Raw genomic sequence first — 6,791 nt, 5'->3', positions numbered from 1 at the left:
GCAACATGACAAAACCCTGTCTCTACCAAAAATACAAAAATTAGCTGGGCATGGTGGTGCGTGCCTGTAATCCCAGCTACTTGGGAGGCTGAGGTGGGAGAATCACATGAACCTGGGAGGCGGAGTTTGCAGTGAGCCTAGATCACACCACTGCACTCTGGCCTAGGTTACAGAGTAAGGCTCTGTCTCAAAAAAAAAAAAAAAAAAAAAAAAAAAAGAAAGAAATTTAAAAATTAGAAAATCAATAAGTAATTATACCAAGGTTGGAGGATACAAGGTCAATATACAAAAGCCAATCACGTTCCTAGATACCTACAAAGAACAATTGGAAATTGAAATTAACACACAATACCATTCAGCTAGTATCATGCTGAATGGGGAGAAACTGAAAGCCTTCCCTCAAAGATCTGGAACACAACACAGACACCCACTTTTACCACTGTTGATTCAACATAGGACTGAAGTCCTAGCTAGAGTAATCAGACAAGAGAAAGAAATACAGGGCATCCAAATTGGAAAGGAAGAAGTCAAATTATCCTTGTCTGCAGATGATATGATGTTGCATTTGAAAAAAAAACCTAGATTCCACAAAAAATCTATTAGAAATGATAAACAAATTCAGTAAAGTTACAGGATACAAAATCAACATAGAAAAATCAGTAGTATTTCTATATGCCAATAGTGAACAATTTGAGAAAGAAATTAAAAGAGTAATCCCATTTACAATAGCCACACATAAGATAAAATACCCAGGAATTAGCCAAATAAGTGAAAGACCTCAATAACGAAAACTATAAAACACTGATGAAATAAATCGAAGAGGACATCCAATAATGGAATGACATTCCAGGATCATGGATCAGAAGAATCAGTATTGTTAAAATGTCCATAATACTCAAAGCAACCCATAGATTCAATGCAATCCCTATCAAAATACCAATGACATTCTTCACATAAATAGAAAAAAAATCCTAAAATTTATATGGAACCTCAAAAGACCCAGTATAGCCAAAGCTATCCTAAGCCAAAAGAACGAAACTGGAGGAATCACATTACTTGACTTCAAATTATACTACACAGCTATAGTAACTAAAGCAGCGTGGTACTGGCACAATGATGGACACATAGACCCAATGGAACAGAATAGAGAACCTAGAAACAAATCCACACACCTACACTGAACTCATTTTCAACAATGGTGTCAAGAACACACACTGGGGAAAAGATAGTCTCTTCAGTATACGGTGCTGAGAAAACTAGATTTCCATATGCAGAAGAATGAAACTAGATCCTAGATTTCCGTATCTTGCCATACGTAAAATCAAATCAAAAGTGTTTAAAGACTTATGAAATTACTACAAGGAATCATTGGGGAAAATCTCCAGGACATTAGTCTGGGCAAAAATTCCTTCCTTCCTTCCTTCCTTCTTTCTTTCCTTCTTTCCTTCTTTCTTTCTGACAGAGTCTTGATCTATCACCCAGGCTGGAGTGCAGTGGCATATGTCTGCCCACTGCAACCTCCACTTCCTGGGTTCAAGCCTTTCTCGCATCTCAGCCTCCCAAATAGCTGGTATAACAGGTGTGGGCCACCACGCCCCACTAATTTTTGTATTTTTAGTAAAGGCAAGGTTTCACCATGTCGACCAGACTGGTCTTGAACTCCTGGCCTCAAGCAATCCACCCCTCTAAGTGTCACAAAGGACTGGGATTATAGGCGTGAGCCACTACGCCTGGCCCAAAAATTTATTTAGCAATACCCCACAAACAGAGGCAGCCAAAGCAAAACTGGACTAATGGGAGCACATCAAGTTAAAAAGTTTCTACATAGCAAAGGAAACAATCAACAAACTGAAGAGACAGCCCACCAAATGGTGGAAAATATTTGCAAACTACCCATCTGACAAGAAATTAATAACCAGAATATATGAGTAGCTAAACGACTCTATAAGGAAAAAATCTATTATAATAATCCTATCAAAACTGGGCAAAAGATTTGAATGGACATTTCTCTGAAGAAGACATACAAATGGAAATAGGCATATAAAAAGGTGCTCAACGTCATTGATCATCAGAAAAATACGAATTAAAACTACAATGAGATATCTTCTCACTGCAGTTAAAGTGGCTTATATCCAAAAGACAGGCAATAACAAATGCTGGCGAGGGTGTGGAGAAAAGGGAAACTTTGTACACAGTTGGTGGGAATGCAAATTAGTACAGCCACTATGGAGAACAGTTTGAAGGTTCCTCAAAAAACTAAAAATACAGCTACCTCATAATCCAGCAGTCTCATTCATAGATGTATACCCAAAAGAGAGGAAATCAGTATATCAAAGAGATATATGCACTCCCACGTTTGTTGTGGCACTGTTCATAAGAGCTAAGATTTGGAAGCAACCTAAGTGTCCATCAACAGATGAATGGATAAAGAAAATGTGGTACATACACACAATGGAGTACTATTCAGCTGTAAAACAGAATGAGATTCTATCATCTGCAACAACATGGCTGGAACTGGAGATCATTTTGTTAAGTGAAATAAGCCAGGCATAGAAAGACAAGCATAGCATGTTCTCACTTATATATGTGAGCTAAACAAATTAAAGCAATTGAACTCGTAGACGAATGGTTACCAGAGGCTGGGAAGGATAGTGGGGGTGAGGTGGGGATGGTTAATGGGTACAAAAAATAGTTAGAAAGAGGGAATAGGACCTAGTATTTGATAACACAACAGGATGACTATAGTTAATAAAAACTTGCTTGTACATTTAAAAATAACTAGAAAAGTGTAATTGGATTGTTTGTAATACAAAGGGATAAATGCCTGAGGGGATGGATATCCCATTCTCCATGATGTGATTATTTCATTGCATGCCTGTATCAAAGCATCTCATGTACCTCATATATAGATATAATATATAAAATATGATATATAATATATAAAATATGAGATACATATATGATACATATATTATGTACCCAGAAAAAATTCTAATAAGAATATATCAGAAAAAAATCACAATGCCATTTACATTAACACCCCCTAAATTGAAATATTTAGGTATAAATCTAACAAAATATGTATAAGATCTATATAAGGAAAACTACAAAATTCTGATGAAAGAAATCAAAGATGAACTCAGTAATGGAGAGATAACCCTTGTTCATGCACAGGAAGACTCATATTGTCAAGATGTCAGTTCTTCCAATTTCATCTATGGATCAAATATAATCCCAATCAAAATCTTAGCAAGGTATTTTTTGGATATTGACAAACTAATTTTAAAGTTTATTCAAAGAGGCAGAAGAGCCACAATAGTCAACACCATATTGAAGAAGAAGAACAAAGTTGGAGGGCTGATGCTACCTGACTTCAAGACTTGCTATAAAATGATTGTAATCATGACAGTGTGGATTGGTGAAAGAATAGACAAGTAGATAAATGGAACAGAGAGCCTAGAAATAGATGCCCATAAATACAGTCAGCTGATCTTTGTGAAAGGATCAAAGGCAGAACTGTAGAGCAAAATCAATCTTTTCAACAAAAGGTGCTGAAACAAATAGACATAGACACACACACACACACACACACAAAGAAGAATCTAGAAAGACACCATATACCCGTCATAGAAATTAACTCAAAATGGATTAAAAACCTAAATGCAAAATGCAAAACTATAAATCTTCTACAAGATAACATAGGAGAAAATCTAGATTATCATGGGTACAGTGATGACTTTTAAAATACATCATCAATGGTGCAATTCGTGAATGAAAATATTTCATAAGCTGGATTTCATTAAAATTAAAGACTTCTGCTCTGTGGAACACACTGCCAAGAGAATAAGAAGACATTAAGTGTCAATAAACCTTTTTAAAAAGAAATAAATACATGCACTAAACAATACATTTTTTTAAAATTGAGATGGAGTCTCCCTCTGTAGCCCAGGCTGGAGTGCAGTGGTGCAATCTCAGCTCACTGCAACCTCTGCCTCCCAGGTTTAAGGGATTCTCCTGCCTCAGCCTCCCGAGTAGTTGGGACTACAGGTATGTGCCACCACACCCAGCTAATTTTTTTTTTTTTTTGGATTTTTAGTAGAGACAGGGTTTTGCCATGTTGGCCAGGCTGTTCTCAAACTCCTGACCTCATGTGATCTGCCCACCTCGGCCTCCCAAAGTGCTGAAATTACAGAGGTAAGCCATCACGCCTGGCCAACAATGAATTCTTTTAAGGATTGTTATCTAAAATGTATAAAGAACACTTCAAACTCAACAATAAGAAAATGAATAACCCAATTAAAAAATGGGCAAAAAAGGACAATAGACAATTCACCAGTGAAGACATACAAATGGCAAAGAAGCATATGAAAAGATGCTCAACATCATATGCTATTAGGGAACTGCAAGTTAAAACAATGAGCTAGCACTACACACCTATCAAAATGGCCCAGATCCAAACCCTTACAACCCCAAATGCTGTAACTCCAAATGGTGTGGAGCAACAGGAACTCTCATTCACTGTTGGTGGGAATGCAAAGTGGTGCAGACACTTTAGAAGAAACTGGAAAACTAAGTATGCTCTTACCATGTAATCCAGCAACTGCAAGTCCATTCTGTTTATCCAAATGGGCTGAAAATGTACATCCACACAAAGAACTGCACATGGATGTTTTTAGCAGCTTTGTTCTGAATTTCCAAAACTTGTAAGCTATCAAGATGTCTTTGAGTAAGTGAGTGGACAAAGTGTGGTACATCCAGACAATGGAATATTATTCAGCACCAAAAAGAAATGAGCTTTTCAGCCATGAAAAGACAAGAAGGAACCTTAAATGCATATTATTCAATTGGAGGCCACCCCCAATGCCTTCACCAGCTCCCAAATGCCTCTCACCTCTGCACCTTCCAGCCTTTGCCCAGGCGCCCCCTCTGCCTGGACGCCCTTCCCTTCTTCGCCCAGCACACTCCCACCAAAGCAGCCCCCCAAAGCAAGATGCGGCTCATGCTCCCAGTGGTGGATGGCTGTTCTGAGCTTACCTAAGGGTTTCCCTTGCTGCCTGCAGCCTCCTCTGGAGGAAGGAGCATGTCTTGTCTCTCTTGTCCACCCACCTCCCAATGCACAGTTCCTGGCAAACAGTGGGGTCAGGACACGCGTTCTGAGCACTTCAGAGGGCTGGCGAGGCCCTCATTCAGTGTCCCTGAATGTCCTCAGAGTCTGGGTCTGGCCCAGCCACATTCTTGAGGATGGGAACCTAGAGAGGTAGAAATATCTGGACTGAAAGCCCAGCTGGTCACATAGAAGCTGGTGAACTGGACACTTCACCTAACGCCTCCGAGCCTCACCTTAACATGGGAGCTCAGATCCTCCTCTGCAGCCTGTGGTAGTGAGCAGGTGAGGTCGTGCATGTGAAGACTTAGAGCAGATGTGCCTGGGACATAGGATATGCTCAACTTCTTCTTCCTGTTAATCCTTCCTTTACACCTGAGGGACCCTGGCCAGGCCAACCAGTGTCCTCTGTTTTCTCATGGTCAATGGCAATAAGAGCCCTACCACTGCCCAGCCCCTAAGGGGTGGTGAGGGTGCAGGTGGTTCATGATGACAGTTGCTGGGAGCTACAGGAGAAGTGATGAGGGCTGGTGGGCCCTGTGGCAATGTCCCACAGCTCACAGGAGGGCTGGAGCTGACCCGGCCGCTCCGCTCTGCTGCAGAAACAACAGCTACTGCTCCCTGGGCTCAGGGCTGTGTCTGCAGTAGCCTGGGGACACCAGAGCCCCAACCCAGTGGAGCCCCTGCCCTGCCTTTCTGTGTTCTCCAGTGCGAGCCCCAAGCTGGTGTGTATCTCTCTTGCTTTAGGGATATAAAACTGTTTCATTTCCAAAATAAAGAGAACAAAGCCTCCTTGTGGCAACAATTATGCAGTCACAAGAGGAGGCTTAATAGGCCTTCATTAAGAGTTGCGCTCAGGGAATGACAGCTCTGACAGCTGCCAGTACTGACTGTCGTAGAGTCATGGTGCTGTTCCCTGAGGGAGCATCACCCCTTCCCCTGAGCTGCAGCTGCTCCTCCGGGAATGGGGCTCACAGGAAAAAAGGCCCAAGAGCAGACCTCTGGAGCCGCCAGAGCCAGTCCGGTCTCTCAGAGCAGCCTCGGATGGTGTGTGGCCGCATTTGTGGCACTTGCTGTCTGATCAGAGAAGCAATGAACATATGCCAGGCCGGGATCTCACAGGCATCTAGGCTGGTCTGACAAATCCTTGGCCACATCTGACCACATCTGTGCCCGTCATGCTGCGTTTGTTCCTACTGAGCCGAGACCGTACCAGAATTCTTCAAATAGCCCTCCAGACAGCCAGGCTAGGGTGGCCAGGGAGTGGTGACTGGCTCTACATTCCCCATAGAGTCCATTTTGCCTCATCCCTGGATGGATGTCACCCTGGGACCCAGAAAGGGGTGTGACCTGAGGAACAGCCACTGCCAGATCCCGGTGCCCTCGCACCCTGGCGTGGTTCGGTCTGTTTCCACACCTCACTTGTCCGTGGGGAGAAAGCAGTGATTCAGGCCTGGCTGAGGGACTTGGACAGACACTCAGGATCTTCCTCCTGAGCCCGTTTCCTCTTGCTCAGGAGAGGACTTTGAATTGCTCCCTCATTCCCCTAAAAGTCCATGTAAGCCCATGCCACTGCCAGCTGGAGCTCCAGGCTCACGACTCAGGAAAGCCAGAGGGCCATATGCCCCTTTATTCCTGTCCCAGCTGTGTCTCTCCTGGTTGATCTGTGCCTCAAAAGCATAAGGAT

Source organism: Pongo pygmaeus, chromosome 12 (assembly GCF_028885625.2).
Source record: "Pongo pygmaeus isolate AG05252 chromosome 12, NHGRI_mPonPyg2-v2.0_pri, whole genome shotgun sequence".
NCBI lineage: Eukaryota > Metazoa > Chordata > Mammalia > Primates > Hominidae > Pongo > Pongo pygmaeus.
Note: the sequence above shows the minus strand (reverse complement) of the source record.